Genomic DNA, 24,683 nt, shown 5'->3' with positions numbered 1-24,683 from the left:
GGTGTGTGATGTCCCCCTTCCTGTGTCCATGTGTTCTCATTGTTCAGTTCCCACCTATGAGTGAGAACATGAGGTGTTTGGTTTTTTGTCCTTGCGATAGTTTGCTGAGAATGATGGTTTCCAGCTTCATCCATGTCCCTACAAAGGACATGAACTCATCATTTTTTATGGCTGCATAGTATTCCATGGTGTATATGTGCCACATTTTCTTTATCCAGTCTATTGTTGTTGGACATTTGGGTTGGTTCCAAGTCTTTGCTATTGTGAATAGTGCTGCAGTAAACATACATGTGCATATGTCTTTATAGCAGCATGATTTATAATCCTTTGGGTATATACCTAGTAATGGGATGGCTGGGTCAAATGGTATTTCTAGTTCTAGATCCCTGAGGAATCGCCACACTGTCTTCCACAATGGTTGAACTAGTTTACAGTCCCACCAACAGTGTAAAAGTGTTCCTATTTCTCCACATCCTCTCCAGCACCTGTTGTTTCCTGACTTCTTAATGATTGCCATTCTGACTGGTGTGAGATGGTATCTCATTGTGGTTTTGATTTGCATTTCTCTGATGGCCAGTGATGATGAGCATTTTTTCATGTGTCTTTTGGCTGCATAAATGTCTTCTTTTGAGAAGTGTCTGTTCATATCTTTCGCCCACTTTTTGATGGGGTTGGTTTTTTCTTGTAAATTTGTTTGAGTTCTTTGTAGATTCTGGATATTAGCCTTTTGTCAGATGAGTAGATTGCAAAAATTTTCTCCCATACTGTAGGTTGCCTGTTGACTCTGATGGTAGTTTCTTTTGCTGTGCAGAAGCTCTTTAGTTTAATTAGATCCCATTTGTCAATTTTGGCTTCTGTTGCCATTGCTTTTGGTGTTTTAGACGTGAAGTCCTTGCCCATGCCTATGTCCTGATTGGTATTGCCTAGATTTTCTTCTAGGGTTTTTATGGTTTTAGGTCTAACATTTAAGTCTTTACTCCATCTTGAATTAATTTTTGTATAAGGTGTAAGGAAGGGATCCGGTTTCAGCTTTCTACATATGGCTAGCCAGTTTTCCCAGCACCATTTGTTGAATAGGGAATCCTTTCCTCATTGCTTGTTTTTCTCAGGTTTGTCAAAGATCAGATAGTTGTAGATGTGTAGTATTATTTCTGAGGGCTCTGTTCTGTTCCATTGATCTATATCTCTGTTTTGGTACCAGTACCATGCTGTTTTGGTTACTGTAGGAAGGCAGCATTCTTAACAAAAAAGTTAATGCACATTTAAAAATAAATTAAGTATACTAAAACTGTTTCCCAACTGGAGAAAATGATTTTTTCTTTTTAGAGCTTACTCTTAGTATTAAAACTTCCTTTACTGTGATAGAAGAGAATGAGTGGTGCTGAGCACTTTCTTTCCTGAGCCACTTATCTGTCAGACCATTGTTGTCATGCCCCCCTAATAAATGATTATTAACTGATCTTTCTATGATCCCATCATACACCTATAAGGCTAGATGATGATGAAAATTCTTTGTCAGAAACAGTAGCATCCACAGAATCGATGAGATGTGGAATCCTGGCTTCTGCTGCAACAGTGGAAATGAGATGTTAGGGTGTCCTGAAGCACAAGGTTAAAAGTACGTGGTCATGGTGTAGATAAAGGTTAAGCATACAGACCTTGAAATCAGACAGAACTACTTAATGTACCATTTACCTGCTATATGGTTTGAATCAGTTACTTAATAGTGCTGAGACTTGTCTCTTTTGAAAAAAAGAGTAATAAGAACTTGCTCATATTTGGGAGGCTGAGGCAGGTGGATCCCTTGAGGCCAGGAGTTTGAGACCAGCTTGGGCAACATGGCAAAACCCTGTCTCTACAAAAAATACAAAAATAGCCAGTCATGGTGGTGCGCGCCTGTAGTCCCAGCTACTCGGGAGGCTGAAATGGGGGATCACTTGAGCGCGGGAGGCCGAGGCTGCAGTGAGCTGTGATTGCACCATTGCACTCGCACCACTGCACTCCAGCCTGGGTAACAGAGTGAGACCCTGTCTCAAAAAAAGAAAAAAAGAAGAAAAAAAGAACTTGCTCATGGGGATGCTATAAGTGTTTTGTGAAACAGTATTTGGAAAATGCTTAGCACATTGCCTGACACATAGCAAAGACTCAAGAAATGATAGCTTTTAGGATTATCATCATTCATACATTTTAGAACCTACCAATTTGAATTTTATCTGGCTTGCTATTTTTTTTTCCTTTTTTACTTGGTCTGTCTCTTGAAGGTTTTCATTGTTGTTGGTGCTGGTGTTTAACAAGAAATAATTAACTTATATAGTTAGTAAAAGTGGGCAGAATAAGACAGAACTCAGGTTTAACAATACCATGGCTGTTATCTATATGATCGTGGAAGGTGAGAAACCTTGCCTGCATTTTTGTTTTCTACTCAGATCACATTCATTAAACTTCTGCAACTGAGAAGGGATAGTGAAGGCGACTAGAAGGAGGAATGGTGTAAGATCTCATAGTGAGATTCAAGAAAGTAAACTTTGGCTGGGCATGATAGTTCACACCTGTAACTTCAGCACTTTGGGAAGCCAAACGAGAGAATGATTGAGCCCAGGAGTTCAAGACCAGCCTGGGCAAAGTAGTGAGACCCCATCTCTACAAAAAGTAAAAACAAAAAAATAGCTGGGTATGGTGGTACATGCCTATGGTCCCAGCTACTCAGAAGGTTGAGGGAAGAGAATTGCTTGAGTCTGGGAGGCTGAGCATGAAGTGAGCTGAGATAGTGTCACTGCACCCTAGCCTGGATGATAGAATGAGAATTTGTCTCAAAATACCAAAAACAAAAAAAGAAAGCTAACTTCTCTGCAGACTCTAGAACCTAACCTGGAGAAAGTCCTTAAAGCTTGAAAGAAGAAATTTAGAGGAAGGAGATTTGAGATACAGTTTGAAGAGTACCTGCTGAAATTATATAACTTTCCACTATAGTATATTTGGAAACAAATTTAAAGAAGCTTTAAACTCATTTCATCAGTTTTAGATCCACATTAAGTAACCAGCAAAAATGGGCAGGATTAGGGGTCATCCTAAATGTGGTGAAGGGTCAGTGGAATGGGGTCTGAAGGCATGAGGATAAGAACAAGGAGGGGCATTTGATGCATAAAATGCTTCTGGTACCTTGCCTGGTCCCAGAAGCAGAATGCCAGGCTGACTAGACCATCCTCAGACCCAGTATGTATTACATTTCTGATATTCTCAACAGATTGTCTATTGGATTATAACCAGGTAATTCTTCCAAAATAATTTAGACAGAAGCAGATATACACACAGTCCTAGTGAACATTACCCAAAATAACTTTATCTATCCACAGTCTCTAAAGGCAAAATGCAATACAAATGAAAGGTTTGCAAAAGTTTTGATTGGGAGTGGAGGAACTCTAGCTGCATTAACGTGTGGGAATAAAAAGAGTTCCAAATCTAGCAGTGCCTATTTTCTGTTCTGGAAAATATAGAAAATAACTTGCCTTGCACACACCTCCTCTTCTCTCTCTCTCTTTTTTTAATTATATAGGTTTTGCTCATCCCAAACTGCCACTTTGAAATGACTGACTTGTCTGATACTTCTGTGCTTCAATACATGTTTTATTGCCTGCAATCTACTTTATGATGTGTTGGTGAGATTGGCACTTTTTTTGCACACAAAATCATCAAAGTCCAAATTATTTTCGGACAAATAGAACCACCAAATAACAAAAATTTCAATCTATGAGTTTTAAAAATATAAATGAATACTGTCTACTCATTTAATAATTTTCATTCAAAATATTTTTTTTCAAGCATATGTGTTTTAGACTGAGGTTATTGAGGTCTTAGCTCTATAAAGAACCAGTGTTAGATGTGGGAAATATTAGAGAGATGAACCATACTTAGCATAGTAGAAAATATTATAGAATTGCAGTTAGAAGACCTGGTTTGTAATCTCTTCTTACTTCCACCTTTCAAATTTACCCTCTGCAAGCTATTTAGCATTTTTAGCCCTTAGTTTCTTCATTTGGGAAAATGTAGAAATATTATCTGACATGTTCACCATTTCATAATTTGTTCATAATTTGTCATAAAATGCTCAAAATTTTTAATTCTGTGGAGTTTTATTGTTTTTACTGTTCATTATTCTTTTAAAAAATTGATCTTATTGAAAAAACCTCTTTTGGGTTCTACAACTTTAAATCAATGCAGCAGGCAGCAATGGAAACAAATCTCTGATAGAAATTCAAAAAGAAAGAAAAACTGATTAGAACACCACGCCTTCTGGTATTCATAGCAACACTTATATCATGTTGTTCCTCAGCTCAAATAACCTTTGCTGGCCCTTCTCACATGTATAGGTCTTAGCCTTCACCTCCAACCTTGTGTCTCCTCTCTTCTGTTGCCCCTCTGGGACACTATCTATGTGCCCCAGACCAGTTGAACAGCTTGGCATTTTCTGAATATTTCATGGGCTTTTTTTTTTCTTTGTCTCCCCCTTCTTTGTTGCTGGTGAATTGTGTACCTCCATCTTTACTCACTTTAAATTTTTTATAATACTCATCCTTCTTAATTCCCTTGCCACATTTTTTGTTTTTTGAAGCTAATGTCGCTTATCTACCCTGGCACTTGGAACAGTGTGACACATTACAGACAATCAACAAATATTGCTGGAAAGTAACTAGGAATCCAGAAAGTGTCTAGTGATTTCAGATCTATAGAACACGTTGTTCTACAAGCCAGTGAAGTATCTTAGGTTTGATGGCTTTTGTGGAAGATAGATATTAATGTTCTTCTGGAATTCTTTGCTCTGTATTTGGAGGACATCAGCAGATGACCATCTCTCTTATCTCGAATTGGGCCACTCTCAACAACTCTGATGTGGAAGCTAGAGGGTCCAAATTTTACATTTTTCTTTTAATTTTCTGACTTATCAAGGCATAAGAATTACCTAGAGGTTTTTCTACTAGTTCATACATTATCATATTCAAGATATGTCATGATTAGCTACCACCACCACAGCCCAGGAAGGCAAAATTTTGATGTCTTCTTCATGGATAACAGAAATCTGAAATCCTAAACGGAAGGGATTAATTCAGAGTATTGCTAAATGAATGGTGACCAAATGTCTGTGTTAGCATATCCATCATTAATGAAGAGCATTTGGTTAGCTTGGAAAAGACCAGGTTTGCTATGACCTTCCCCAGAAAGAAGAACAAGAGGTTGGACAAATGCAAGTATTGGATCTGAGTGTTTCATAAATTCTTTACTTCCAGTATGCAAGTACTATCTAGAGTGGTTTTTCTTACCACTGGGCTTCAATACTAGCAGTGATGTAGCCTGTTGGATTCCTGTACATACTTCTTGGATACTTCATTGTAAAAGGGGTACAAGATGCTTTTTAATAATTCTTTAAACTTACCACGTATCTTAATATTGGGTGAAGCAAGGTTACTGGGAAACATTATTATTATTAATTAGAATATGTGTTTGTATATAGTCAAGCATTGGGAGTATGCTCTTTTTCATATTCTATTTAGTTAGCTTCAAGGAGTAATGATGCTTCTCAGCATCTGAATCTCAGAGAGCTGGAAGACTGGCAACATATACGTCATTATGTCCCACAGTGTCCATTTCAAATACAGAATCTTCTTAAGACCTGGAGTGAGAGCTGTGTTAATTGCTTACACAAATATTGGCTAACACTTTTTTTTTTTTTTTTTTTTTTTTGAGACAGAGTTTCACTCTTGTTGCCCAGGTTGGAGTGCAATGGTGCGATCTCGGCTCACCACAACCTCTGCCTCCTGGGTTCAAGCAATTCTCCTGACTCAGCTTCTCGAGTAGCTGGGATTATAGGCATGTGCCACCACACCCGGCTAATTTTGTATTTTTAGTAGAGATAAGGTTTCTCCATGTTGGTCAGGCTGGTCTCAAACTCCCAACCTCAGGTGATCCACCCGCCTCAGCCTCCAAAAGTGCTGAGATTACAGGTGTGAGCCACCGCACCCAGCCAACACTTTGGTTTTTAAACTGTACCCTAACTTTGACAGTGGAAAATTTTATGTAAGTGTATCAACAAGCAGATAGGAGATGAGCAGGCCTCTAAAATAGATGTTCAAAAGCTCCCCTGAACAAACCTCATGCGTTGAGTAGGATAATGCAGTTTAAGAAGGAGAAAAGTAGTAAAGGGGACCCCCTTGGCCTGGCGGATATACCTGTAACATGAAGAAAAACTCGAGTTTGGGTCTCATCTTAGAAACTTGGCCCCTAATGTATTTAAATCAACCTTAGCATTCTGGTGCATCACAATATACAAATGATGAATGAATTATAAAGTGTTTAGGCCTCAGAATACATATATTGACACAGTTCTTGAGAAGAAGCAAATCTACTTCGTGTTTCTGCTCATGTACATAATGCTCTTAGCAGGTCTGCCAGAGAGTCTGTTGGGTCTTCCAATAGGTGTGGAGTGTGGAAACCGTGGGTAGTTGAGTAGTTGGCATTTGACCGGCCCTGGCCTTTCCAATAGCATCCAACAGTGAATCTGGAGCTGTTGTTTAGATTGGTGCTGTTATCTTATTTGAGATTTGAACTTGCTGTATTTCGTGTTTATTCTGTACCGTAAGTTGCTCCACCTAAGATTACCAGTGGCTTTGAAAACAAGTGTCTGATGAATGGTTTTTTTGTCTCCTCTTTATTTTTGCCAACTGACCTTTGGCCTGTAACTATAAATAAAGATATTCCTGTCTTGAGTGACTAAATAGGAATGAATTTAGAGATGCTCACATAAATACTATACTATTCTATAAACAGTGAAAGGACTTGGAGAAGCATTCTGAAGTACTAGGAAGATTAAAATTTCTATTGATTCTTATAGCTGACATCATGTGGTAGATTAAAGATTTCTAAGACATTTCAGAAGACTTTTTGCAATTGGAATGTATATTTTACAGTATTTTCCTAATATAGATATGGTAACTCAACAATTGAGAAGTTGTGGGTATTTTTGTTTGTTTGCTTCATATATCAGCATTGTGTCAGTGACTAGGCAGTGCTTAATATTTCTTTTTACCCCTTCGCTAAGTTTTTGATGGCTTAATTTCATCTGACACTTCACACGAGTCCCTAAAACACCAAGACTGTATAATTCGTATATCACAGGTGACAGTTCATGGATAACATATCATGTTTGGGTCTCTATTAGATCTGCTATAATCTATGGGCCTTGTGATGAATAAAGAGAAAGTGCTCTATCATAGCGTTCTATCACTATTACCTGGAAACACTGCACAGACGCTAATTAGAGGAGAGTTTTCTAAAGGCCTAGAGTAAGATGAAAATCACAAGTAACTGAACCACAATCTCCCAGCAAGTTTCAAGCCAGAAGGTGCTGGGCCACAGAATGATCTGCTGTGGTTTTAGGCCCCTTCTTTATGTGGCTCAGGCAAACTTTGGTCCACAACTGCTTGAACCCACGCATCCACGTATATCTTCTGTCAGTTCTCCAGTGCTTAGAAGAAACTTCAAGCACTATTGCAAATATGCAAATATGTGTTGCATATTTTCGGGCCTTAATATGTTCTGAAAACCATACTCTCACTATTGACACAAATCAACTTAATTTGTTTTCATCCACCCCAGGAGAAAATGGGTTAGCCTGAGTTGTTAGAGAGTTCTTTGAAAAAAGAGGCTCATCTTTTTTGGGTTCTATAAAGTGCTTCTTAACTTTCAATGTGCATACGAATTCTCTGGGATCTTTTTCAAAATGCAGATTCTGATTCAGTAGATCTGGGTGGAGCCCAAGATTCTGCATTTCTAACAAGCTGCAGCCCCCTGTCCACACATTGAAGAACAAGGTTCTAAAAAGAACTCCTTGAAGTTTATGCCTGAAGACAGTTCGTGGCAGCTCTGAGTTGAAGATAGTGAGGAATTGTTCAGATTCCAGTTAGAAACCCATCTGCCATAGCATGTGTCCTGTTTATTTCCATTAACAAGTCCTGTTCTCATTATTGATCTGACCAGCCTTGAAGGGTCAGACTTCATCCCTGAAAGAACATCCTGCACCCTGAGCCACAAGGAAAACCATCCAGCAAGGGGATTAATTTCACCCCTTTCCGTATTGACCCTCCACTAGGGGAGCTAGTATTTCTGGCCCTGAGCCAGCTGATCTCATCCACAAATTAAGCTGACAGTTCCTCCCAGCAATAAACGTTGTCTTGGAGCCAAGGCAACATTGATTTAATCGGTCTCAAGCAGACTCACTGGCCACAATTTCACAGATTCCTGAGGGAGAGCCCCCCACTGCGCAGGGGTGCTGCAACCCTCTTTCTTTCCTCTTCTTCTATCTCCATCTTCACTGATGCTGCTGGTCAGTAGGTTGGAACCGCTGCACAAGACAGGACGGAGTGAGATGGGCATTGATTAAGGTGAATGGGACTTAGATTAAGGCAGAAGGGACCAGGATCTGGGTCAGAGGATGAAGAACAAGGACTGGGAAAGAGCAGAGAGTGAAGAAACATAGGAAAGTAGTTTTCTGTAGATTTGAGACTATTTGATGCCTCTCATAATATGTATACTTTCTCATGGAATATAAAGTCCATAGATATCAGAAACATAAAAACTTCAAAACTGGAGGAGGAAAGGAGTCTTTCTTATTCTTTGTGTTTATTAGAGGTTTGCAAAGCAACAACTAGAACAATGGAATCCTGTTAAGTAGTAGTTATGTGGAATATGGAAAGGAATTCAGTAACTGAAATGGATGACTAAGAGGAAGCTATTTGCTGGGTATATGTGAAGTCCAGTGAATAGATTGGGTGCTAGACCTTTTTCTAATGCTTCAAGGTCTGGGATTCACAAACTCCCTCAGTTTCAAGGAATTCTTGAACCTCCTGAGATTATATTTAATATATGCCAGGTATAATTTGCATATATGAACATTTTCAAAAACTGAAATAAGTTCCTTTTCTTTCATTAGGATATCAGAGTTGTTTGCAATTTATAAAACCTTAAGCAAAAACAGTGCCCTAAGAGAAGGACATTTTGGCTATGTGGCTGTGATGTCTGGTAAATTACTCTGTGCTCCAAACTTGGTCAGAAAATACTTTGTAATAAATTAAGGAGAAAACGGAACCCAACTCCTCCAATAGCAAGAGCTAAGACTGACACTGGTTTTCTTTGTTAGGATGAACCATTTAAGCTAAGGAGAACTCAAGAGGTGATGGTGAGGAGGGAGCATTTACATTGAAAGGAAACTCAGGCCTAGAGTAGTATAAATAACTCATCCAGTGTCTCTTGGCAGAGCTAGAATGAAAACCTGTCTCACTCTTAATCTAGTGCACTTTTGTACTTCACCCTAAAGTTCTAATTTAGATGTCACTGTCAAAAATGTGCTCTAGCTTTCATTTTTTATATATATATATATATTTTTTTTTGAGATGGAGTCTCGGTCCGTCGCCCAGGCTGGAGTGCAGTGGCGCAATCTCAGCTTACAGCAACCTCCACCTCCCAGGTTTAAGTGATTCTCCTGCCTCAGCCTCCCGAGTAGTTGGGATTACAGGCATGAGCCACCACACCTGGCCTCTAGTTCTCTTTTCTAATTCAATTCCCCCCTCCATGATGACCTTGAGGGCTTCGTGTCCTTGGCATATACCCTTAGACCCAAAATTACTTAGTGATTTTTAGTTTTTTCTTGTTTTATTGCACAATAATAAAGTTAAAAAGATTGGTTTCCATTTTCAAGACCTTTTTACTTTTGCTATTTAGGCAAAACCCTATTCTAACTCACAATATTGTAAGAATGCAGAGGGCTATAAATCCATGCCTGAATCTCAGTTTCATGTATTCTGTCTGTGTCTATAGATTCTCTAGTCCCATATGGGTTCATGCAGTTGCATTATGCACTCTGACATCCATGTCATGTCATGTTTATCCAACTGTTTTACTACTAGTCAAAATCAAAAGTTTTTTTCCTTCCCAGTTCTCCCAACAGGGCCTTCCCAGCTTAGAGAAAATGAAGCTGTCGGCCATCAGTTTATACATCATCACCAACGATAAACATGCCAGGATCAGAACCTGCATTTTGTTATCTGACCACTGTTGATGGCAGGGAAAAAAAGACAGCTTGATTTTCATTAGCTGAGCTGACCCCCAGCCCTGGGAGCAGTGGGAAAAAAAATACACATTTTGACTGGAAGTAAACTGAGGAAACATGACATGGAGTCAGGGAGGGATTGTAGATCTTTCCCAGAGGTGTGATTTTTTAACAGACTGGCTTTTGGCATTTGAGGAAAATCTCAACAACTCTCTGGACAGAATTTTCATAACTGTCCACTTGGCAGGGCTGATGTGTGTCTTGAAATAATACTCCTTGATTTTATTGTATATGCTCTGGCTTTTGTATACAAATGGTCTTGTTTCCTGAGGCCTGGAAATGTAGACAAGTTTCCCCTTCTCCTGCATTTTATCCCCTTTGTATCTGTGGCCTCTCACAGAGTGGCTGGCACAATAGGTATATAAGAAATTCCTCCAAAAGGAGTTAAGTGTTTATGTGGGGATGGGAGCTACCTTTTATTTGCCATATGATAGGGGAGAAGGAGCAGAGGCTTTGGGGGTCAGATGGGCCTGAGAGTATCAATCTGGAAATGTCACTTACTGATTTAATCTCAATGTCTTCATCTTTATTATGGCTGTAAGACCTTCCTCCAAGAGATGTTAGAAATAAGTGATTAACATGGCTGCATGTAGTGGCTCATGCCTGTAATCTCAGCACTTTGGGAGGCCGAGACGGGTGGATCACCTGAGGTCAGGAGTTTGAGACCAGCCTGGCCAACATGGTGAAACCCTGTCTCTACTAAAAATACAAAAATTAGCTGGGCGTGGTGGTGCATGCCTGTGATCTCAGTTACTCGGGAGGCTGAGGCAGGAAAATTGCTGGAACTCAGGAGGCAGAGGTTGAGGTGAGCCAAGACTGTGCCATTGCACTCCAGCCCAGGCAACAACAGCGAGACTCTGTCTCAAACAAAACAAAACAAAACAAAAAAAGTAAGTGATTAACACTTATGTGTAAAGTGTTGGCATGTAATGAGTTCTTGATATAGGTAAACTCTTTTTCCTCTTTTGGTTGCTTCTCTCTTTTGGTGTAAATGCTGGATGTGCTAGAAATCTAGAGCTAGCTCAGTACAACTTTTACATGAATCTTATGGCCTTTCTTTTAAATTTTCTCTGTGATAAAGAAGGAAGAATAAAAGCATTAGAATCAGATAGACATAAAACTCATTCTTCTTTTTATAGAGTGTTCAACTAAAAACAAGGGTCTCGACACAACCACTGCCTGAAACAACATATATTAGTTGCATAACCACCCCTGTATCTATAAGCAGTTATTTCCTATTTTTCTATTGTATTTACGCTTAAAGGTAATGTTTGTGGCTCTAACAAAAGATAGACAGAAGAGCTTTATGAAATAGAACATAGGGGAGGTATTGGGAGAATGGAAAGTAGTGGGGAAAGGACCAGGGTTTGGGCAGGGAAGAGAAGACCAAGGCAGCCGGAGGGCTGAGGGTTTGGCAAACAGTGCATAACCTTTGTTGTACTGGTTGGAAAGGCTGCCCCGGCCTTCTTTTTCCATCATCTGGATGCCACCATATGGCTACTCTATCTTGGCTGGGGTTTTCAGGGTTAAGATTCAAATCTCTTCTTCTTTTCTTCTTTAGAACTATAATAAAAACACCAGGAGGATCTTGCTCCCTCTGGCCAAGAATAAGATGAAAGAACAAAGGAAACTTGATTCTATGCCCAGAAATTGAATTTTCCTTATTGGGTCCATTTTTAAAACCCTGGAGTAGAAGATTCACCTGGACTTGGGGCATTTCATTTGGACTAGGCTTAAGATCCTAGGGTAAACAATTGGAATGCTGCTATACAGACTTGGTGGATGCATTATGAGGTGTGTGTGGGAGGGTGGGAGGTCGGGGGAAGATTAAGGAAATACTTTCAGTAAGAAAAGTTAAGACTTCTGCTAATCATTGGTAGTGAGGCAACAATTCCACTCAAGGACATTCTCAATTCATTTGAACAAGTATTTGCCAATTGCCTGCTCTTTGTGGGTCAAGGAGGGCAAAGGGTTCTCTGCTCTCCTGGATGTGGTATTATGGTTAGGCTGAACAGCTTACACAGGAAACAGTCAAAGAAACAGTATAAATAAAGCACTCAGTTGGCTATTGTTAACTGGCCCCAGTTTCAATAATTAGTCTATAGTATGGGAGTAGACAGAAAGGTCAGTGATCAGTGCTGATTACTGAGGAGTTCTTGTAGCAAATTTCATGAAAGAGGGAATCCTAGCAGGGGATACAAGGTAGAGTGCCTATCTCTATTTCCTTTTTTTTTTTTTTCTTTTTTTGAGATGGAGTTTCGCTGTTGCTGCCCCAGGCTGGAGTTCAATGGCGCGATCTTGGCTCACCGCAACCTTCGCCTCCCGCGTACAAGCGATTCTCCTGCCTCAGCCTCCTGAGTACCTGGGATTACAGGCATGTGCTACCAGGCCTGGCTGATTTTGTATTTTTTGGTAGAGATGGGGTTTCTCCATGTTGGTCAGGCTGGTCTCGAACTCCTGACCTCAGGTGATCCACTTGCCTCAGCCTCCCTAAGTGCTGGGATTACAGGCGTGAGCCACCGCACCCAGCCCTCCATTTCTTGATACATTCTTTTCAGGTCCTTTTCTGTGCCCTAAGAAAGAACAACAGTTCGCCTCATGTGCCATATTGTCTTTGTATAAGTGTTCCCTCTGCCTAGAAGGATCCTCTTTGTTTTTATTTGTTCTTTTGATTGTTCATTCATACATAACCTGGTTGAATCCTACTTATCTTTCAGAACTTATTTTCTGTGTCACCTCCTCCTCCAGGAAGCCTTCCCAGAGAACTGACTTCCTTCCCCTCCAGCTGCCCCTGGATTGAACAGGGTGTTTCTCTTCCATGTTACATCACCACCTATGCATACCTTACATACAGTGAAATGAGGGCAAATACTGCATCCTTGACCAGACTCTGGGCTCCTTTAGCACATTAATTTGTTTTAGCTTGACAGTCTATAGTCAACTCAAGAAAGGTTTTTTTGAGTGAGTGAATAAGAGAATACCAGATAAAGAGTCATGAACATCACATTGCTCATTTGCTGTTTTTTCCTGGGGAGAACATTTTTATAGCAAGGAGTCCCATTTCAGAATCAGAATTTCTAATGCATACCTTATCCCTGAAAATTGTGCCCTTGTCTGGCAGTGATTCCTGCACACCCAGAAGAAGAAACCTCTTAGCATTGGCCATAGGTGATCACGTGCCCCAACTCTCTTGCTGGGAGATGTATGGCTCCACGTTCCTCCAGGAGTGAGAATGCTGAGGCTGGCTTCTTCTAGGATGAATGAAGGGTCTTGGCAAAGGCTAACTGAACAAGCCTTGGGGTCCATTTGGAGGTTGACCTTTGTGTGTTGTGCAGCACACGCTCTGCTGGGAATGGGTGCTGTGTTTAGTGATCTGCTTTCCCTGTAAGAGATGCAGAGATGGGAGGCCAACCAGAGAGAGGTTAAAGATGTGGGAGCCTTACAGCTGGAGATCATTAACAACAATCAAGACCAACATAAAAAGGCAGCAGGACTTCCCTCCCTCTTGGCCTTGGAAGCCATCTGGATAGAAGAAGTTTGGTTTAAACTTTTTAGCACTCTAAGATGGTTTTTTAAACTTCTCCATAGAAGTCCCTCAAGGTTCTAAAATCTATCCTTCAAAGCCCCTTACCAGAAAATCTGTACCCTTTTAGAATGGAGCAGATGACTGATAACATAAGCAGCGTACTTACTTTTTTTTTCTCAGAAATACCTGGTAGGCCCAATGGATCTTTTTACACATTCTGAAAGCCATGAACTTTTTCTAATTAGAACTAGACAGGATTCTTCAACTGCCCCACCCTCATGTCCTTTCTAAGGGCCCACCGTCTGCCAGAGCTGGTTGGAATACAGGTGGACTCCTGAACCTGGGGCAGCCCAGGGACTAAGACAAGGCCTGGCTAAATGAATCAGACTTTTTTCCCACCAAGAAAATTAGAAGCAAGGACAGAGGGAATTTGCAGCCTGTGATGGACCCTTGAGATGTAAGGTCAAGGTCTGATAGAATTAGAGCTGGGTCTGCTTTCCTGATGTCACCTGCACACTGCAGTCATGAAAGGCTGGGTAGTGAAGACCTGAGAAAGCAGCCAAGTGGAGGGGATGGATCAAATGTGCAGAGAGAAGGAAAGATGACACCCTACAGGCCCTAAGAGTTGGAGGCGATCGCCTCAGTGACTGCATGCAGGTTTCCAAGTCCAGGCCCAACTCTACTGTGTTTCCTGTCCTTGGATGCATGGATGTCCGTGACATCATCATTGTTGTGTCCATCTAACTCTCCTTTCGCTAGCTTGAGAGGTTCTCTATTCCTAGCAATAGAAAATGCTCTGAACTTGTCCCTGTCAGGCTTTACATGACCATGGCATTTATTTTATTTTTTTGAGATGGAGTCTTACTCTGTTGCCCAGGCTGGAGTGCAGTGGTGTGATCTCAGCTCACTGCAACCTCCAGCCTCCTGGGTTCAAATGATTCTCCCACCTCAGCCTCCCTAATAGCTGGAATTACAGGCGCCCACCATCATGCCCCGCTAGTTTTTGTATTTTTAGTAGAGATGGGGTTTTACCATGTTGGCCAGGTTGGTCTCGAACTCCCAACCTCAGGTGATCCACCCTCCTTGGCTTCCCAAAGTGCTGGGATTACAGGTGTGAGCAAACATGCCCTGCTGACCATGGCACTTATATTGCTTTTTCTGTGGTGACTGAAAGCAAAGTATGTAGACGAAAGTGGACTAAAGGGGGATGGTCAATGTTTGTTTTTACCTTCTTAATAACAACATAGTTCTTGGCCTCTGGAACCCACTGACTCTGTCTTTGTCATCTGTATCGTGCAACAGTTTGGGCCTTAATGGTATTCTGTCCTGCAAGAGTCTCTAATCTTTCTAGACTTGTAGTATTTTTGTTGAGATTGTGGCCAGCAATATGTTTCATGCTTTGCTTAATCTCCCCACATCAGTCAGTTTTGGGGCACAGCGCAGGCATCCAGCAGCTATTCCTTGACACGGGAAGGTAATGATGTGGATTCATGTTTTCCTCATATATATTAGTAAGTAAAGAAAACCACTCTATTCCTTCATATAATTTGCTTTTGAAACTTGTGCCATAAAATCAAAGGTGGAAGCTCGGTTCTACCCCCTCGTTTTGTAGTTGATACTTGAAGTGTCAGAGAGGTTAGTTTGATGATAGAGTTCCAGGGCCAGGGGACATTCTACGCCTTTGAATTTTTTTTTCCTTTCACACAAATTAAAATAACCTTATAGTTTTTTTGACCTGATTATAAAAGAATTGTATGTTTACAACACTCAGGGCCTGGTGTTACTATTCTCTCTGCCTAGAACACTTTTCTCCCCATGATGCTTGTGGGTGGGTCCTTTGTTTCATTCAAGTCTCTGCTCAAATGTAACTCTGAGAGGTCTTTGAACATCCTAAACTATAATAGCCCAGTAGTTGCTCTCAATCACCTTTCCCTGCTTTCCTTTCCTCCATTGCACATACTACCTGCAGACCTTATATTCTATTTTTGTTTATCCCTTGCCTTCCCCACAACATTGTAAGCCCATGAGCACAACAGGGGCTTTGTTTAGTTCTCGGTCATATCTTCATTGCCTAACGTAGTGCGAAGAACATAGTATGAAAACAGATATGCAGAATGAGTATATAGTATAAATGAATTGGAAAAATTTAAAGACTTCCTGAAGAATAGAATAGAAAATAAATATTACCCACATTCCCACCACCCCAGAAATAAATGTTAACATTTTAGTAGACAAAATCTTGAATTTTTTAAAGAAAGAGAACTTGTTGTTTTTGATTAGTTTTTTTTTCATTGCAATGAATGTAGGTGTCTTTCCTTGTGACATCGGTAGTTGTCAGCCACAGTAGTGTAGCAGCAGTTAGAGGGTGCTAAAATCCACATTTCAAAGTCCTTCCCGAGACCGACTCAATCAGATATTTCAGATGGAGAGCCAGTATTCCTAGCTTTAGAAATGATTTGTATGCACAGTTGGAGTTGCAAGTTACTGGTCTACATCATTATTTTAGTTGCAAAGAATGGAAAGTTTTTTTTTCTTTTTGTAAAGCTAATGGACCCTTATAGGAATCTTAAACTATGACTAATGAAGCTAGACGTACCTACCAGTAACTGGGTTCATAATATGGCGATACTAACAAATATTTTTAGTACTTACTATGAGTTTAATTATATTTCAAGATACATGTACAGATGCTCCTTGACTTACCATGGGGTTATGCCCCAAGAGACTCATCCTAAGTTGAAAATATCGTAAGTCAAAAATGCATTTAATACAGTTAACCCATGGAATGTCATAGCTTAGCCTAGCCTGTCTTAAACATGCTCAGAGTATTTACATTAGCCTACAGTTGCGCAAAATCATCTAACACGAAGCCCATTTTATAATTAAGTACTGAATATCTCACATAATTTAGTGAGTGCTGTGCTGAAGTGAAAAGCAGAATGGTCCTATGGGCATTGGAAGTATGTTTCTACTAATCGTGTATTGCTTTTGCACTGTTGTCAAGTGTGAAAATATTGTAAGTTGAACCATTGTAAGTCAGAGAGTTTCTGTATCTATTCCTTTAATCCCCACAAGAACTGTTAAGTTTGGTTCCTTGTTATTGCCATTTTACAGATGAAGAAATTGAGACACAAAGAGTAATTTACCCACATAACCATCATATAGCAACTAATAAGAAATAAAGCTGGGATTTGAGCCCAAGGAATATGATTCCAGAGTCCATTCTTCTAACCCTGATACTATACAGCCCAATGGATTCTAATATAAATATAAAAATTAACATTGACTTAGTTTTCCAGTTTGAAAATAACTTTTGCTTTGGAAGGCATAATGGAACAGTGGAAAGACTTTCTCTGTCACATTTGAAGACATTTAGTGATTATCTACTTAATGGCTGGCTGACCTTGGGCAAATTGTTTAACTTCCATAGCTTAGCCATATCTGAAAAATGGAACAAAGATGCCAACTAAATACCTGTGGAGAGAATGAAGATGATACATCTGCAACCGTGCCTGGCACAGGTAGGTCCTGAATAAATGATAGTGATTAGCATCATTATCACTTCACTTGATCCTCACAGACATACTGGGAAGGACACAGGAGGGGCTTTTGGAAAGGTGAGCTGTACGGGGCTCGGTTTATTATGTTTTGCCTATACCTGTCTCCCTCCAATAAGCAGGGCCTGAATATGCTTTGACACATAATTTGATGGTTAAATCCTCTATTACATCATGGAACAAATGTCAAAAGCCCTCCCCCAACCCCTGTAAGTTGTAGAGAAAAAGGCACATGGGGATAGAATGGGGGTAAGAAGATGGGTGGCATATCTGCCTTTTCCGGGTGTCTTTATTCTATTTTACTAGTGAGCGATTTAATTTTACTTGCAGAATAACAGAGATGTTAATTGTCATGTCAGAGCTTTTACATGACAAGATACAGTTAGTTATTGAATAGATAAGGACAGTTTCAATGCAGTACAGTTATGGTTGAGGTAGCACAAGTGAACAGTGACATTTTTTATTTAACTCCCTATTACATTAAAAAATCAAGTCCTTATGCCTTTTCTTAAGAAATTATCAGTCATCAGTCTTTTGAACTATGAGGCTTATGAGTTAAACGTGTCTCCAGAATACATCTGAGAAATCACATTATAAAGTGTCCCTTGCCTACTAGGTTGAGTCTACTCTTGCTCAGAATGTTCAAAACCTAAGGAGTAAAGGATAGGAGAGAGAAGTGAGTGGGCATAAAGTTGGAAGATAAGACAGAGATGGAAATTTTCTGCTGAGTGGGAGAGGCAATAGGAAGGAGACAGGAATTGAGACTGTGGCCAAGACACTGTGTGAAATGGTTACATGTCTTCTTCCCTGAAGATTCAGAGCTTAGACATTCTCAGACATGGCCAAAATATTACATGAAGTTTAGTCACACATCTCCAAGATTTTTTTCTACACTGACTTTTATTTACTTACCTCCTATGTACTCTCGAAATACTCTACTTAGGCTTTCATTATTGAACCAGTTCATCTCTCAGAAAGGCCAGCAATAACCCATATGCATTCTTGGCTTTTATCTTTGTAACCCTTCAGCATCTGTTTGGCATTGTTTTGCTCTCTCCTAAGTGAACAAACATGCCCTTCCCTTGCCTTATGACAGCGCATCTTCTGGTTTTCTTTCTATGAGTTTGACTACTCCTACTCAGTAGCCTTTATCAGCTCCCTCTTTTCTCCCCAGTCTTTAAATGTTGAGAGTTTTCAAGCTTTGTCCTTGGCCCTCTTCTCTTTGCCTGCTGTGCCTTTCCACCAGGCAATTTTATTTATTCCCATAGCTTTAGTTACATTTTGCCTTGCATAATCACTACACTGATGACTTGTAATTGTATAACTCTAGAATTGACTTCTCTTTAGACTCCTCTGTGAGCTGCACCTCACCCTGTTTCACGGACAAATGAAACCTCTCAAAAACTGGACTCGACATCCCTCCCATCCCAAACAAAATCTTTTTTTTTTTTTTCCTTGAGATGGAGTCTTGCTCTGTTGCCCAGGCTGGAGTGCAGTGGTGTGATCTTGGCTCACTGCAACCTCCATCTCCTGGGTTCAAGCGATTCTCCTGCCTTAGTCTCCTGAGTAGCTGGGATTACAGGTGCGCCCCATGACGCCTGGCTAATTTTCATATTTTTTTAGTAGAGACGGGGTTTCGCCATGTTGGCCAGGCTGGTCTTGAAATCCTGATCTCAGGTGATCAGCCCACCTTGGCCTCCCAAAGTGCTGGGATTACAGGCATGAGCCACCATGCCTAGCCCCAAACAAAATTATCTTCCACTTTTTCCCATGGCCACTTTGTGTCCGCTCTCATCATTCATCTCTAAACATTCACCGTGTCCTATTTGTCTTACCTCCACCATTTTTTTTGGGTTTGTCTACTTCTCTCCTTCTTTACAACTAAAAAGCAAAAAGTCTCAATCCCTGAATGTTAGAGAATTTGCCTCTCCTACCAGCTTAAACATCTCCTCTGCTTACTGTCTGAGTCCCAGACCTTTTAGTACGCTCGTTTCTCCCTGGCTAAGAGTCTTCACGTGTTCTGTTCCCTGTCCCTGGAGGTCACTAACCACCTCCACATGCTAGGTAATTAATTGCTGCTTTTTCACTTCCTCAAAGAAGCATTTTCTGACCTTCCAGGTCCTTCTGCTATATGCTTTTATTATACCCTACCATCCTATTTTATTCAATATTTATCACAAAGTGTAACTAAGTAATTAACTAGGACAATACTAGTCAATCTTTACCGTCCCGGTGAAATAGTAAAATTCATGAAAGTAGAAGCCTTTTGTCTATTGTTCTGTGCTTTCACCCACTGTACCTAGAACAGTGCTTTACACACTGAAGGCCCTCAGTAAATATTAATTGAAAGAAAGATAAAATAAAGAGGAAATTCCTTTGTGGATATATAACATTCAGGAAAAAGTCTGGGCAAAAAAAACAGTCCATTACTAAACCTGGGAAGAATAGTTCAAAGTTCTTTCTTTCTACATTGGGCAGTCTCTCTGAATTTTTTTTAGTCAATTCTTTTCCACCTGGCAAAATATATGAGATGGTGAGATACTTTCTCTGCTACAAAACTTCAATCAAATAAGGGCAGTCTTTCCATATTTATGTTGAGACTATATGTCCAGTTGTATAAATGTTCCTTGCCTCTAAAGAGGATTCTATTAGTTCCTTTTTCCTCTGTTAAAAAGTGAGAAAGTTGAAAGCTACTATATTCCTGATTGCTGAAGCATGTTTCTGATTTAAACCCACATCTCTATGAATTTAATTTAATGATATATTGAAGATGGTTGAAGGGTATAAAGTTCTGCGCTGGTATCAGTGTGAGTACACCTAAGTAATTAGCGAGGAGTGTAAATACTTTCTTTAAATAAACTGCTATCTTTTTAGCACTTGAGGGAGATTTCATCTTTATCCTTATTTCCTTGATTAAAAAAGAAATCATATGGCTGTTGTAACTCAAAGGTCTTACTCACTTCATAGGCATTGCTGACACTGGAAGCCATTGCATGAAGAGGAAAAGAAGGCGAAATTCTCACTCCTAACAAAACTGTCACAAAATTACATTTTCACATATCTGAGAAAAAAAAAAAGAAAACACAATGCTATTCGTTTCTGACTTGGCTTTTTCAACAGTTAAATACAGGTGGCAAATGAGTAGCATTACACAACTATTTTATAAAACAACTCCAATAATTAGTACTGAAGTCTTGTGTGGAACAATATTTGGGAGATGGGCAGCTGAGAAATGGTATAAATGTCGAGTTACTAGGATGGGGACTTATTGGAAGACTGTCCAAAAGGTAGGAGAGAAAAGGAACAAGTGACTGTGGAAAAGCAGAGGGGAAGGGTGGTTTAAAGAGATCAGAGAGAACAAAAGGATGTGGGGCAGACTGCTGAAAGTCCATGGAGGATTGAAAACCAGAAGTGGAATTTTGAATTGGATGTACATATAAGAGGAATTGATTGAGGATAGAGGAGTGGGATGTAGTATTTCAGAATTATAGATGTGAGGAAATGGACAGGGCCATTGTCCACATGCATTGATGCACTGACCTGAGGAAAGGAATGAGCTCATCATGGTAAAGGATTGGGAAGTTGTGGGGTATTACATCAGCCTCTGATGAGGTCCTTCTCTTGCCTGCCGTTTTTCTGAGCCACTGGCAAGATCTCCCTTAACAATATGTTTCCTATTTTCTAACATGAGATCTGATGCTATTTTGTTTCTTTAAATTTTAAATCATACGAAGGAAAAGTGTTCTGATTGCTAAAGAGATATCCCTAAATTGTGAGAATCTTTTAATCTATCTATCTATCTATCTATCTATCTATCTATCTATCTATCTATCTATCTATCAATCATCCCTCTGAGTTTGGAAATGTTTAAATTTATTTATTAATTCAAATATGTATTTTATGTTTATGTCTTCCAGTATATGAAAGCATTTCATATTGAAGAAGGTTTCTAGTGATGGTAAGGGGTAGCTCTAGAAAAATAATGACAAGAAAATTTTGATTCAAAATAGGGAAGAGCTTTCCAGAATGTGGAAAAGCTCTAAATGCGATAACTTGAGAAATGCTGAATTCTTCATAGTTAAAAGTGTTCAGATATGGGTGTGAGACAGCAGCTTGGCAGGAATGTGGCAATAACAGAGGCAAGTCAGAAAGCCTGGACTAGGAGGCTTGTTATCTTGTGGCCCAAAGGCAGGCCATGTTCTCCCAATGTGTTTCCCCAGTCCTTTTTGGCTTTCATAATTTTTAAACTAGTTGCCAACATTTAAAAGTTGAGATAATTCACAAGATACCAATTTTCAGCTTTTCTTGAAAAACTAGAAAATCTGACAATAGTGCACTATCCTTAATAAATGACACACCTCGGAGGAAAGTAGCTATTGTCCCTTGAGATGGTGCGTAAGATCTCCTGTTTGTCACAGGCCAGCACAGTCCACTTCACACAATCACATTACTTCTCTGTTCTTTGTGAACATTGGAGTTTTCACCTGGTTTATTTATTTTTTCCAATCCTGAGATTTTCCAAATTTATGAAAATTTCAGAATGTTTTTCTTTTTTCATTTTAGATACTTTGGATTTTGAGTGTGGTGTTATTAGCTGGTAGTCCATGGTTAATATATTCTATGTTTGATATAGAAGTGAGAAGATCCAGGGGAGATAGCCAAAGTTAAGTTTCTTTAATGATTTTAAGTTAGTTATGTCAAAGACACCTCATATTGATAATCACACATCTGATTGGATCAATCCACTATATTGCTTACAAAAGTGGCTATTCTGTAAGTAATATTTCTTTATGAGTAGATATACGCTTTTCTTCATAAAGCACGATGCTTGAAACTGTAAGACAGCAATGAATCACTGTCATAAATCTTATTATAAATCTTCCAGGAATGTTTTAAACCAGATTGCAGTGATTTTTGCAGAATGCATATAGATTCTAGACATCCATATTTTATAAGCACCTGTCCTTAACTGCAAGAAGTCTGAAACAAATACATTTTGTTTGAGAGTTTAATGTCCTGTAATACTTTAAGATGTAACTAAAGATTCAGAAACTTCATGTCTGTTGAATTTTACCATATACCTCAATGGCATCTTCTTTGCCTATCTCACTGGCAAAAATATGTTCACAATATATCCCACTTTATCAGTGCTGTATAACTCTAGTACTCAAGTCCTTAGAGGCAAGCAAGAGATAAAGAAGAAATGTGTTTTTTTCTTTTTTTTTAAACCTAAAGTCTATTACCTTTTTATTGTAAGAAATATACCTTTAAGACTCCTCTCTACTGCTTTTGATGCTTGCTGTGTCTGTAGTCAGTACATGTCTCATGAAGATCTACATAATGCATGTAAACATTTTGATCTGAGGACATTTCCCCATTAAAGAGAACAGAAAAGCAGAAGATTTTTAAAATACTTTTTAAAAAGAGGGTGTTAATATACATATAATTTATAAATAAACCTTGAAATAGCCATAAGATATATGTGGCAGATGGTTGAGTAAATGTGGTCAATATGAAGACTTCCACAATTGACTCAAGTGGGTAAAATTGATTTTTTAAACCTATAACCCATTATGAGTATGCATTTAACCTAACCAAACTCACGTGGTGGCGTTTGCATTCTTATGTGGCTTGGATTTTCTGTCTCCTGTCTAGCAAATGCTAAGAATGAGAAAGAAGAGCTCCTCTTGGATATGTCTGAGATCCATAAAGATATGTTTTAAATCATGGAGAGAGATAACCTTTGGTTTCTTTTCTTCCTGTTTTTAAAATTCAGACTAACTCAGTGTTGTTGTCTTTATAAATGATAGTAGGTATTGCATTTCAGAGTGGTCCCACTTATTTTTTATGACCACTGATGAGAAGTGTGTCATTTTTTGGAATGAAGAAGGTAGAACAGAGTTCTGCAACCTCTCTATTTGTCATGGTGAAAATTTAGCAGTTTATTGACTTTCCTTTTTCATTCATGTTGACTTGTCATCCTTCTTGCTCTCTGGTTTCCTAATCTTGGTAGCTCTTGTTTGAGAGCTTGTCTTTGTTGCAGTTGTTTCATTTTAACATACTTCCTCAATGATGTCTCCTCTAGGTTGCATAAGAGCAAAGTTAATATTTTTGAGAACATCCTTTCTCCAGCCTGATACACTTCGTAGAATCATAGGAAGCTGGAACTGTAGGGAATCACTATAACCATGTAGTTTGGCATTCACAGACCGGTGGTCCACCAGTGCTCCTCTCAGCACTGTTTAGTTTGGCTGACATAGTGATTGTTGTTTGTTTTCTGTTTGTTTTTAATCTGAATCTCTTCAAATAAGGCATATGTTTTTCACACCGCTATGGCTCACAGTCCACCTTGATTTCCCACAACTCCCTACTTGACACATTTATGCTACTTACCTAGCCTATCAAGTGTCGTGTGTAGTAACTTTAATGTACACTAAACCATGACATTTCCATTTTTTTGGATTTAAAAGATAGTTGAATATTAGAAATTGTGTATGTTGCGATCTTGTTGTTTCATAGACAAAAAAGTAGAGGTCTAAAGAATTAATCCCTTCTTCAAAAATAAGAGAGGTACTACCATCTCAAAACAGATGTATTTTTTCAGGGATTTCTAGGTAAAGGATCATTTTACTAGATTGACAGACATTACCTATTAAAATGCGGTTACCTCTGGGATTTATAATTTTTGAAGCCTTATCACCAAGCATATATGTATTTGAATAATTTATTTCACTTCCCTCCTGAGAGTAAGATTTGATAGGTAGAGGATGATGGAAGGAAATGAACACTAGTGTTCAAGAGAAAAAGAAAAGGTACCACTGAAGAAAGAGTTAGGGCACCCATGAAGAAAAGACAGAGAGAGAGAGGACATGCAGAAATAAACTTTAATTCTTACACCTACAGAGGGACATAAAGAGAGATTCACAGGATGGGCAATCAAGGAAGACTAAAGGGAACACAGCTAGCAATTCATAGGAGCTAAGTGGAATTTTCCTGAAGTTCTGTTTTCTCTGTAGTTGTACCACTTGTTTTATGTGGATTAATAGTCATCAGAATCAATATGCTCTAAGTGATGTAAGTGAATTTTAGCATTCTTTCATTTAACAGATTCGTAGTGTGAACCATATTTAATCATCAGTCTAAAATTGGAAATAGATTATTTGTTGCAGGGCTCTAAGTTATGAGTTTATTTGGTAATTGAGTTGGGACAAAGATATGATTACAGTTTGTTCATTATATGCACTATGGCTTAAATAATGCCTCTGAAATGCATGCATGTAGATAAAACTGCATCTATGCACCTAAGGGAAAAAGTCCTGTCCTTTTTCTTTCAGAATATTGGGAAAATGGGTTCTGATATTGATTTTGGCAGTTAATAAAAGTAAAGAGCTGTAACATTGTAGTGTACTCTAAAAATTACAGGGAACAGAGCCGCTTAATTACA

The 24,683-nt window shown here is 39.2% G+C and overlaps 1 long non-coding RNA gene across 3 annotated transcripts in view; it reads left to right on the top strand.

Annotated features, from left to right (window-relative positions):
- The window catches only part of LOC134759704 (uncharacterized), a 515,755-nt gene that overhangs the window by 163,653 nt on the left and 327,419 nt on the right, over window positions 1-24,683 (top strand). The gene's annotated exons all lie outside the window — the stretch shown is intronic.

This window comes from Pongo abelii, chromosome 12, assembly GCF_028885655.2.
Source record: "Pongo abelii isolate AG06213 chromosome 12, NHGRI_mPonAbe1-v2.0_pri, whole genome shotgun sequence".
Taxonomy (NCBI): Eukaryota; Metazoa; Chordata; class Mammalia; order Primates; family Hominidae; genus Pongo; species Pongo abelii.
The sequence above is the reverse complement of the archived record's forward strand: the minus strand, read 5'-3'. Positions and strand labels throughout refer to the sequence as shown.